The sequence below is a fragment of the Stegodyphus dumicola genome, chromosome 9 (genome assembly GCF_044657685.1).
Source record: "Stegodyphus dumicola isolate Sdum_Otavi_A_Nest chromosome 9, ASM4465768v1".
Taxonomy (NCBI): Eukaryota; Metazoa; Arthropoda; class Arachnida; order Araneae; family Eresidae; genus Stegodyphus; species Stegodyphus dumicola.
In genome coordinates, this window is record NC_140776.1 from 87,225,959 (window position 1) to 87,238,973 (window position 13,015).

Genomic DNA, 13,015 nt, shown 5'->3' on the forward strand with positions numbered 1-13,015 from the left:
ACTTTTAACACCTTAACTATTAAACCTGCACCTTAACTATTAAACCTGCACCTTAACTATTAAACACCTTAATAATAGTATTTATACATTTGTTCTAATGTTAAAATTGTATTTAACTGTAATAATTAATTGTGCTAGTATTTTATAGTAATGATTTTTTTTAATTTATTTCTATTCTGCATAAGGTTTATTTATTTACTGTGAATTTAGTTTATTAGCCCAAAAGGGCGGTAGCACAGAAAGGCTATTAGTTTCGAAACGGTATTTGCGCTGTTTCACTATAAACTTTCTTTATTTTCTTATTTGAATACAAAAATAAGTTCATAAATTTTGCGTTTAGAATTTTTACCGTTTTACTAAAGTAAGAATTACGCTTGAAAAAAATGCGCAAAATGCAATAAAAAGTGCTTTTATGAGATATATTAAATTTTATTTTCAAAAACTGTGACTTTCATAATATCATCACTTATACAACTTATCACATTTAATAATTAAAAACAGTTATGTGATGCAAACGCCGTAAGTTTCAGTGTTAAAGTAAGCAAGATCGTCCCTACTCTTTCTTGCGGGCATGTGGGTGACGCATGCTCCGCCCACTGGATTAGTCCATGTTTATCACAGCTAATTTACAATCAGTCCTGTGCTACATATTTCAGCCATTAGTATTAATTTCAGACATACAATTTTACACAGTTCTATAAAATTTCTGTGGCCAAGTTACAATGACTGTTTTTCAGCAAACGAAATATTCTACATAAATATACATCTTAGCCATATAATTATAAGACATTTCTTATTCAGACAATTATATACAATTTAATATTAGAATCTTAGGGATAGGAAGGAAAACATTGGTACGCCAGGTGAATGTTAAGACAAATCCCCCCCCTTTTTTTTTTTTTTTTTCTTTTTCAAAACGAACTAACTACCTAAATAGCTATACAGGACTTAGAGACTTAAAAGCAGCTTACAATAAGATAGTAGAATTAAGTTAGATTTACAGCATACCATAAGCAAAGTTCCTATTAATCATTACTATTAACTTCTTAACCTATCAGTAATTGAATACTGTTGTTGCAATTAAACCAAGAGTGCCAATTAGGTACATGAGAAGTTTATACACCACAGTATTTGTGATACTTTAGTACATACTTTTACCATTATATTAAATTTATATTCAGATACTTCAAGTACCAAAAAAATGCATGCAAGAGAGTTCAGGAGACAGTTAATAATGGAATATACAATAAATAGGGTACAAAAAAACCCTAACTAGATAGTAACATCAACTTCAATAACCTGCAAATACTTAGATACAGTTATTACAACTATACAATTGCTGTACATAGCAGTAATACTACCTTCTCTTTTAAAACTCTAATGCATACAGGACTATACAACACAGTATTTATGATACTATATTACATATAGTTGCCATTCTATTAAAATTTATATTCAACACAGATTATTCATGTGCCAACAAGACACATGCAATAGAATTCAAGAAACAGTGAATGCTGGAATTAATAGTAGTTTTAATACAACCCTAACTAGATTGTAATAAAAACTTTATTATTCTGCAAATGCTTAGTTACCATTATTACAATTTTTACAAACGCTGTACGTAGCAGTGATACTACCTCTTCTTTTACAATACAGATACATACTTGACTATACTACACAGTATTTATGATGATATAGTACAAACAATTACCATTCCCCTAAATTTATATTCAGCCCAGCTGAATATAATATAAAAAAACCTAACTTAAAAATAACATCAACTTCATTAACCTACTGTGTGTGGTTATGGCAAAGCCTCGAGGGCTATCTGCCTAAGAGGAGGGATGCCTTCGTGGAGGACTTTCTAAGGGAAACTGGCTCGTATACACGTTACACATGGGGAAAACCACGAAAACGCCCATGCAGCCAGCCCGTTCGCGGGATTCGAACCTCGGACCGAACTACCAGTGTTCAGCGACTTTACCGCTCGGCCGCTGGTGGGCCCTTCATTAACCTACAAATACTTAGATACAGTTATTACAACTATTCAAGTTCTATGCAGATCAGAAATACCACCTTCGCTATTACAGTACAGATACATACAAGACTATACAACTTAGAATTTATAATTCTATAGTGTATACAGTTACTTTGCTATTAGATTTATCTTCGGCACAGATTCTTCAGGTACCAAAACGATGCATACATGAGAATTCAGTGAACAAGTTAATAAGGGATTGAACAGTTAATATAATGTAAAAACTCGATCTAGTCAGTATCATAAGCCTTATTTAACTACAAATGCTTATATTCAAAACGTTATTGCAAATATTCAGATGCCGTACATAGTAGTGATACTACCCACATTTTTTTAATGCAGATACGTACGAGACGATACAGAACAATGTAAATTATACCATTACAATTCTATTCAATTTAATTCAACACAGTAGGTTGGTACTCACTTGCATTCAGAATTGTAAAGCTGCCTTGTTATGATAATGTTGCTGTGGATTAGTACATTTCAGAAATTTCTCATTTTATTACTCGTATTTCTTGTTCTGGATTCTTAACATTGTTTCTGTATTTCGTTTTGGTCGTTTATTGTGTTAAATTTCATGTTTTTCCCAAAAAGTCGCCCTCTGTCGGATATTTTGGAACTAAATTTATTTTTTCGAAATTCCATGAACGCATCTCGTGTATAGCCCGTATACAAAATTTTGTTGCATTCCTTTCACCCGTTTGCGCTGTAGGAAGCCGTTTATAGGAGAAGTTTAATTATAACCACCCGGTATAGTAGAATAAAAATGGAGGTAAAAAAATAAGGATAAAAAATAAAGTTGTTTCCAATACCCAAATTTCGAGCGAATAATTGTAAATTATCTTTTAAAACATTTAAATAAAGGGAATGATTCATTATCCCATCAGTGAATACTAAATTGCATAATCCTGATGTTGGCATGCATCCCCACACAAGGACACCTCCACCGCCATACTTTATTGTTCCAAGCAAGTATTTTTGGGATTAAGTTCGTAATTTTTTCTTTTCCATACCCATCGGAACTAAAAATGCTAAATTTGCTTTCAGTTGCAAAATAAGGCATGATTCCAATACGCTTCGGGCTTGTTTACCATTGATTTTTTTACGAAGGAAAGAATAAGCTTTCTATTTTTTGGCACTTGCACAAAATTTTCTTCTAGCAGAGCACCTATGTAGTTTCGCTGATCTGAGTATTTGTCGAACAGTTTCAAGTGAAATTGAAGTAGAAAAGTTTTTAGTAAATTCTGTAGAAATCCTTACAGCACTCAAAAGTAAAATTTTTCGCAAATTTTCTAACTATAAATCTCTGATCACATTGCATTAACTTTGCCGGACGACCTGTTCTTACTTTATTTTCGATCTGATTTCCTTCTTTAATGCGTTTTATCACGTACCGCACCGTAGAATAGGATGAATTTACTAATTTAGGGAATATCCCAGATCGATTTTCCATTCTTTTGATGAAAAAATAAATAATTTTCGAATAATATTTGTTGTTTCCTTACGACTAATAATGACTAATTTTTAAATGACTAATTTTAAAAATGACTAATTTTTAAATATTAAATAAATTATAACGAAGTAAACAAGCAAAGAATAAAGCCAAACGAATTTTTAAACGTCATCAAAATGCAAAAATAGAAGTGGAAGATTATAGTTTTATTTATGAAATTTTACGAAAATATTATCGGTGTACGGTCACTTTTGTGCAGTGTTTTATCTAAAACTCCTTACATCTTCAATTTTAATAAAAGAAAATAAGTCAATATTAAGAAGGTAAGTTTGGTTTTATTCAAAATCGCATGGAGATTTTATGAAAAAATATACGCCCTTATATTCGAATTTAATTTCGGGCTTTACCGCTACGAATTCATATCAATTAAATTTTCATATCAAATCTAAATTCATATCAATCTAAATAATAGGGATATGATATGATTTCGATAGATAAATAGTATTTAAAATAGTACTTAAAATCAAGAGTATCATCACAGTAATAGTAATTTTAGATCAATAGTATTTAAAATACCCTTATAACGCTGTCGTTAGTGCTGTGTCAAAAATTCTGTGTTACCTGAATTCGTGTTATATAAAGGATTTAGTTCAAAAGCAGAGCTCCGATCTAAAAGTTAAAAGAAAAGGAATTACCATTCTTATTTTCTAGCTAATAAAAATGTGTTTATTAAAACAATACTTGATCAAAATAAGATATTAATATTGTATAATATTTTCTTCATGATCATTATTAATCAGCAACAACGAAAGCTCTTTCGTTTTGGCCATCATCAGAATTTCTTCATAAGAATTTCAACTTTTGCGGTCTATAGTTCATAAAAATATCTGTTATTTCCGATATTTCCTTTTAATTGAAAGTTCTTTGTAAATTTCAATGCATGGAGCTAAGCACTTGGGAAGTTCTCTCTTAAGTTTTACCCTTCTTCATGTAAGCTTCGTGTTAAATTTTAATAGGATTTAATAGAAGATAACTTAATTGATTAAATAGATTTAATTATTAATTCAATAGAAGAATTTTTTGTTTAAAACAATTAGCAACAATTATTCGGCAAAGTAGAATTTAATTTTGTTCCTAACGATGGTGTCTCTAAATTGTGTCAAGGTATCGGTAAATCTTCTATAGCTATTTGGTAAAGAGAATTTTTTTTCTTGGTCCTTGATCGAATCGTGTTCTGCTGATAGAATACAGAGGAAATGCGATATTTTAGAAACATTTTTTTTTTTTTTTTCAATTTTCGAAGCATATTAGAGCGAAAGCGTGTTACAGAATTCTACGATGTTATATAGAAATTGTCTGTATATTAAGTTAGAAAAATGTGAAAATAATTTAAATATACGTAAATTTAATCCACTGCTTAATAGCAGTAATCTATGTATTGATCGCCTTTAATCATAAATTGTCGAAGACGAACAGCTTTGATGGGTGCCAGTGCCTTTCGGTTTCATTTTGTGATAAACGTTTATCTAAATTTAATGCACTGCTCAAAAATTTTGACCTATGAATTATCTCCAGTGACTGTTAACTTATGATCGTGATAGCACAGGAAGGCTGCCTGGCTAAACGAACGAGTGTTTACTTGTAACTGAAACTGCCCCGTATGTGTTTTACGCATTGAAAAATCCATCGACAACCATATAGTGTGCATACTTGGATTTTTTTCAGTTTTAAAATTGTCATTTCAATGCAACATTTAATATTAATCAAATACTAGCATTCCCAGCACAAAGAAAAGTATGGCACTAAAATCGTGTAAGTAAGTAACAATGAAAAGCAACTAGGTTTAAAGTCTCTTGAAAATTCAGAAAATCATATGTGTAAGCTATATTTACAATAGTGTTTGCATATTAAACTGATATAATAAATTGTTACGTATTACATAAATTTTAAAATATTCGCATGAAAATGCTAATGAAATTATGGTTAGAGTATAATCTACTGGAACCATGTGACATATATTAAAGCATTCAATAAAATGCTTAAGTAACCTAGATTCGTAGCTGGTGGCGGTCTGTTGCTTTAGTATTAATGTAAAATGCTGAAACATTTTAGATATACAAACCAAACAGCACAGTCTACAAAGGTAATTAAAATGTATATCATTCATTCATTTAATGCTCTGATAATTCGAGTAAATGATTCTACGACTCTGAAACCGCGCTTAATTATTATCACAAATAAGATGGCTCTTGATTACCTTATCCACTAAAGACATCATATTTTTCCCTCTTCTTTTGTAGTGGAATAAGAAGTCGTCTGCTGAATATATATGGGTCAAAGTACTTACTGGATGAAACTGCTCTGTTTGATTCTCGGTGAAGCGAAGAGTCCAGCAGAGTATGGAAGAAATTAAAATAACGGACAGTTTTTTTTTCCTGGTGAGACAGGTGACCAGTAAAGTTATGATCGATAGAGAGATTGGGTCATTCAACTGGTCAAGGCTCGCTTGAGATATTCAGGCGGAAGGACATTTTCTTTCGACAAGATGGAAAATGTACATGGTCATTGGCACCTATTACATACTGACGGGTGCAATGACTTTAAAAAGAAATCATAAATGATATTTACGGTAACTGAATTCAATTAGGTTCAGCGTGTTAGACGAATGCATCTTCGGATATTGAATTTTGTAAGTAAAACCCTGACTATTACAGCAGAGGTTTGACTATCCAAACTTCAGATATTTGGATCTAACTCCAATTGTTTGCATTGCTTGCCCTACTTTACAGATGGGTGTAATTAAACTTATTCGCTTATTTAAATGTTTCTAAAAATTTCGTTGATTTAAGAAATGCAATAGTATATCGAACATATTCAAGATTTTAAAGTCAGTTTGCATGAATGAATATATTATTAGATTTTTTACTAAAAAGTTGAAATGTTATTATGTCTACTATATAAATCTACTATAGCTTCTTTCCGTCGTAATTATTACTTATTCATAACAAATGGTCTTTTCTCAAAGAGAAAATTAGTGAAACATAATGAAAGGTTGTCAGGAAATGTAACTGTCTGTTAGTTATGCGGTTTTCATCCCTTTTTTTTACGTATTTTTTTTCCACTTAATGATCTTTAAAAAAAATTTTATTTAATTGTGCAAAAATGTTTTATATTTTTTTAGAAAAATAACCATGCTTTCCTTTTTAACTATATGTGAATACTTTGTTTTTAACTACGTATTGATTAAATATATAAAGAATATGCAAATTACCTGTCTACCCATTTAGTGCAGATATTTAGATTTATACAGCCATATGATACGGTATACTTAGATATGTTATTAATATTTTTAAACCCGTTTTAGTTACGATAATTATGAACAAGAAAATGACTGACAATAAATGATTGATCATTACCTTAGTTTCAAGCAAGTTCAACTGTCTGTACAAAATTCTCTATAAACCCCAATTAGCGTTAGAACTTCAAATTGATAACCGTGAATTTTAAATGAAAACAAGATCACCAGCAAGGGCAATTTTAATATTAAAAATGCTCAAAAGAAATCCTTTTTCAAGCAGCAAAAATTACATTCAAATAAACGACTTCGTATACGCCATAGAATGCAATAAATTTGTATGCATCCTTTACAAGTGCGTTCCTGACATCTTCCTTTCTCTGAAAAGCACTTTATATTAAAAATAAAATTATTTAAAATGAAAATTCATGTGATTATTATTGTTGTTGTTGTTAAAATCTGAAAGCAGTCATTACGATTTTTAATTGCCACGAAAATATCGTCCAGAACAGGAAAAAAAACTGTAATCTATTGTAAATTATATTCCATTTCACTCTGAAAATTACAACAGTCCGCTGCTTATCAACGTAAAAACTGTTAGTTATTTAAAAGCAATACAGTCGAATTCTGCTATGACGAACCAGGATTATAACGAAATCCGGATATAAAGAACAAACCTTTTTATCCCTTTCGATTTTTTATACCATTTATAATACTGTAGTGAACCTCCAGAGGTATGAAAATTGGATATAACGGACTGTACGGATTGAAACATTGTTTTGGTTTTCATATTTTTTCCAGATTTTCTGCAAGTTAAAAAAAAAAAAAAAAACTAACCCTTACTAACCCTTAAAATCATCAACTTTAAGATGCTAGAATCCATATTCCATCTGTTAAAAGAAAACACCTTTACGTTACTCTTCTTTTACCTTCATCCATACTTTCCTATATATTCTAAACAATGGCTCTGCAAGATAGGGAGGGGTTAACCCAATTAAGGAGAAGCATATCTTAGAGAAAGCATAATAAGCATATCTTAGAACACCATAGGGTGTTAGAAAACAACTGGACCAAAAAAAAACTGAGGGGGTTCTCTCATCCCAGTCAAATTATTTGACTGAATTATCAGGATGGAAATTTTAAAATTTTCGATTTAGAGAAATTAGTGAATCATATGAGTTTGAGACTATATTGTTGTTCCATCTTTTAAGGAACGAAATTTTTATTTTTATCAGTTTGTTTTCTTTCATCATAAATGATTATATTACTAAGCTATATCCTTCGAATAGGGATTATGTACTCTTTAGGTCTTTCGCAAAACAAAGGATATCCTTTGTTTTGCGAAAACAAAGGTTATCGAAGCTTTGATTTGCAACATGGATAAAATTTGCCTGGAATCTGCATCACACCAGAAGAAAATTAAGGCCAAAATAATCTGTAATTAAGTAAAAGGTAAATTCGTGAATATTTTTATTACACATATTTAGTATTTTTTATATTGCTATATATAAAATGATTTTTCATAGTTATAAATGGGTAATGCGAGGGAATGATGAGAACGACAATATTTATTTGTAGAATCAAACCATAAAGTTAATACTGGCATTATACTATACAGTGTTTTAAGGAAATACAAACTTCAAGCCTGGACTCAGGAATGTAGGTTTCACTTCCGCTTAAGATTTGTCTTCACTGCTGCGTTTCTTTAGAACTGTATATAAAGATATGCAGAATGTATGACTGACATCGGCAAAATGAAGGGACCGCCTAGTAGGAGAAAGGTGAGAACTTCGTACACTGTGTAGTGGATTCAATCCTGGGTCAGTTCCCGAGGTAGAATCCCGAGGCTGTACGTCATTTGATGAATGCTGCCCTAGTACAGAAGTGAGGCGGAGCAATACCTGCATATCCACAGGCGAAGTTCTTGGTTGCTCTGTCCACTTTTACCCTGTGCATGTATTGTATATTGTAACCTTCCTTTTCGCCGATGTAATATCAATCGCTTCTTATTATCAGCAGGAAAAAGCAATACTTCAGTTATACTCGAGTACTTTTAAAATAAGAAACTACAGAGCAAGAAATACCAGTACATGTAAATCCAGGCTGGTCAGTAATGTTCCTCATGGGCCGTTGTGTGTTGTTCGCTTTGGAGGAAATTCCAAGGTGAATAATATGTACATGTATATCCAATAAGAAAATGTCGCATCATGTCAGATACTTCATAAACTCCCAACTGGTGAACATAATCATGCAGTATTGCACAAAACACTCACTACACCCAACCAGTGACAAAACAAACAAAATTCTGCAAATCGTATGAAAGATTTTGCTTCGGAGACTAGCAGTGTGCGCTTAGGTTCCATTTCAAATCACCATTTATTTATTCCTTTATCAGTGCAGAAAGTGTTGAACGATGGGTACTTCTAATGGAAACACACAATCTTGATTGCTTAGCTAGAAATAAAAAACCTAGATGTAAATGTTATGATCCACTTGGGCTTATATTGGGTGATACTCGATAGACTTGTAGGCAGGTCATAATAACTACAACTATTTCTACTAGATAATAACTACTACTTTCACTTCACCTATAGTTTCAGTTTAGTTTTCGAAGTATTGTCATGGCTGAAGGAGTTAGTGAGCGCTACAAAGAATAATAAAGATGTTATATATAAATAAATTGATTCTTGCTTTTTTTTTTGCCTTTTAAATTATTATAAAAAAGAACTTTACAAGCAACTATATTCTTGGTGACCTCGAAATTATTGATAAAGGTGTCAGGAAGTGAAGAATCGGCGATTAAAGAAGAAATAGCACGGGTAAGTGTGAAAATACCTCCCTTTTGGGCTGAAAAGCCAGAGATATAGTTTTACCAATCTCTGGCAATCAAACACAGTTTTCTATTTGTGGAATAACTGCCGAGAAAACTAAACTCAACTACTTAGTTTCGCAATTGGAAGCAAAATTTGTTGAAAGTTTGTAGGATAAATGACAATAGCAAAACCAAATATACTGCTGCTAAATAACGTCTGTTGAACACTTTTAAAGAGAGTAAAAACAAATGCTTACAGAGACTGCTAACAGGCATAGACTTGGGAGATAGTAAACCTAGTCAACTTTTACAAAAAATGCAAAATCTTGCTACTGATGGCATTTCGGATAAAGTTTTTAAAACACTATTTCTGCAGAAAATGCCAGATTCTGTGCGCAATATTTTAATCGTTAGTGATGAAGATATCGAAAAACTGGCTCTAATGGCCGATCGTATCATCGAAATGCAACCGAAACAAGAACTATACTATACCAGCAGTATTGTTACTCCAGGAGCAGATGCTATTGCTGAATTACGACAACCAATTGCAGCTTTGGATATTCAACTCGAAAAACTAACTGTCACAAGGAATTTTCGTCCTCGCTCAAGAAATAGCAGTCGATCTTCTAATGATCGAAGTAAGTCTCGGAGCCGTTATAACCCTAATGGGAAGTACTATTATTTCCACTTTCGTTTTCGGGAAAAGTGTTTTCCTGATAGATGCAAAGTTCCCTGTGCATGGAAAAACAACTCCCGGAAAACGAAAAGCAGCAGTAGAATTAGCGGAAGACTGCTGCTGTAAATAAAGAAAATTGCCGTAAATTCCGCTTATTTATCACGGAAAAACAAAACGGGTTTACATTTTCTGGTTGACAGTGGAGCAGAGGTAAGCCTTATTCCTCGTACTTCTAAACACAAACTGATTAGTAACTATAAATTATATGCTGCAAATAATACAGAAATTGATACTTTTGGTACAGAAGTTTTAATTCTTGATCTTGGTATACGCCGAGAATTTCAATTCCCATTTATTGTAAAATTATTATTAGGTGAAGATTTTTTAAATAAATTGAATTTATTGATTGATATAAAGCATAAAAGGTTAATTGATGGTGTGACGAACCTTGCAGTTTATGGTGACATCGCACCCATCTCTATTAATGAAAGTAAATACAACGGGCCGCTTATGTAAATATTCTGATTTATTTGCTATGTATCCTAGTATAACAAAACCAAATTTTCTTATTTCTACTGTAAAGCATAATGTGAAACATCATATTATAACTAAACCTGTAAATTGTAAAGCAAGACAATTAGACCCTAAACGATTCAGATATATGCTAGAAAATAACATCATTAGTCTGTCCAGTTCAGAATGGGCAAGTCCCCTATACATAGCGAAAAAAAAATACGGTTCTTTCCGCCCACGTGGTGATTACAGAAGACTGAATGATTTAACTATACCTGATCGTTATCCTATTCCTCGAATTCAAGATTTTCAACATATTTTAACTCATAAAACTATATTTTCTAAATTTGAGCTCTTTAAGGCGTATTTTCACATTAAAGTAGCAGACGAAGATAAAGAAAAAACTGCCATCATCACACCTTTTGGTCTTTACCAATTCAATGTCATGAGTTTTGGTATCAAAAATGCACCCTCAACCTTTCAGAGGTTCATCAATGAATTTTTTATGGCCTAGACTTCGTGTTTCCTTATTTGGATGATGTGTTGATTGCCTCTTTTTGCGAGGAAGAACATCGTTTACATCTTAAATCAGTTTTCCAGGGTTTAGATAAATATGGTCTCCGAATTAATATTAGCAAATCAGTTTTGGGCGTACCTGTAATAGACTTTTGGGCTATTAAATATCTGCTGAAGGCTCAAAACCTCTACCTCAAAAAATTAAAGCTATCATAGAATATCCATTGCCAGAAACTGTACACCAACTTTGTTCCTTCTTAGGAATGATCAATTTCTATCGTAATTAGATAAAAAGTGCCACAGAAACTCAAGCTCCTCTTCATGAACTTTTGAAAGGATCTACAAAAAAAGATCGACGCAAAATACTATGGACCAATGAAACCAGGAAAAGTTTTAAAAAATGTAAACAAGATATTGCTCAAGTAGCGTTGATGGCCTACCCCAATTCGGATAACCCTCTGGCACTTCTCACAGATGCATCCTATTTGGCTATTGTGTCAGTTATTCAACAAAAAGAGCCAAATGGATGGAAGCCCATTACATTTTTTTTTTTTTCAAAAAAGCTTAATGATGCCCAGAAAAATTATAGCGCTTACGATCGCGAGCTTTTGGGTGTATATTTATCCGTTAAACATTTTAAACATTTACTTAAAGACAGCGATTTTACTATTTATACGGATCATAGGCCCTTAACATTTGCTTTAAGCAAAATAATAACAAAGCCTCTCCCAGACAACTAAGACAGTTACAATATATCTCACAATTCTCTACTAACCTACGCCATATAAGTGGTCAAAACAATGTGGTTGCAGACAGCCTATCTAGAATTGAGGACATCAATTCACCTGTTGTTGATTTTGACCTGATAGCAGATGCACAAATTAATGATGAGGAACTGCAACAGTTGAAATTACATTCCAAATCATTGCATATTAAACAGCACCAATTACCATTAGGAAAACTATTATATTGCGATACTTCTACTTCTAATATCAGACCATTCATACCTAAAACATTTCGGATGAAAATATTTAATGCAATTCATGGTTTAGCTCACCCTGGAATCCTAAGTACTGTAAAAGGGATTACTGAAAGATTCATTTTGCCGGCTATAAAAAAAAAAAAAAATGTGTTAAACAGTGGGCCCAAACTTGTATCAATTGTCAGAAAAATAAACTAAACATACAAAATCAGAATATTCTCAATATCAAGCACCAGACGAAAGATTTAGTGTCGTGCACATTGATTTAATTGAGCCTTATTCACCTTCTAATGGATACACTTATTGTTTGACGTGTATTGATCGGTTTACCTCTTGGATGGAAGTGGTACTGTTATCAAATATCACCGCAGAAAGTATAGCAAGAGCCTTTTGTGAACATTGGATAACACGATTTGGTGTACCTGTGTTATTACTGACAGAGGAACTCCATTCATTTCGGAAATGTTTCGAAATTTAGCCTCGCTTGTGGAGTAAAAGTAAACCATACAACTTCTTATCATCCTCGGAGTAATGGGAAAATTGAACGTCTACACCGTACTTTAAAAACAGCTATTAGATGTCATAACTCTCTTCATTGGACAGAAACATTACCAACAGTTCTATGAGTTTGCGAGCTGCTCTACGTGAGGACTCTAAGTATACAATAGCTGAAATGGTTTATGGCAAAACTATTAAATTACCTGGCGAATTTTTTGAAGAATCA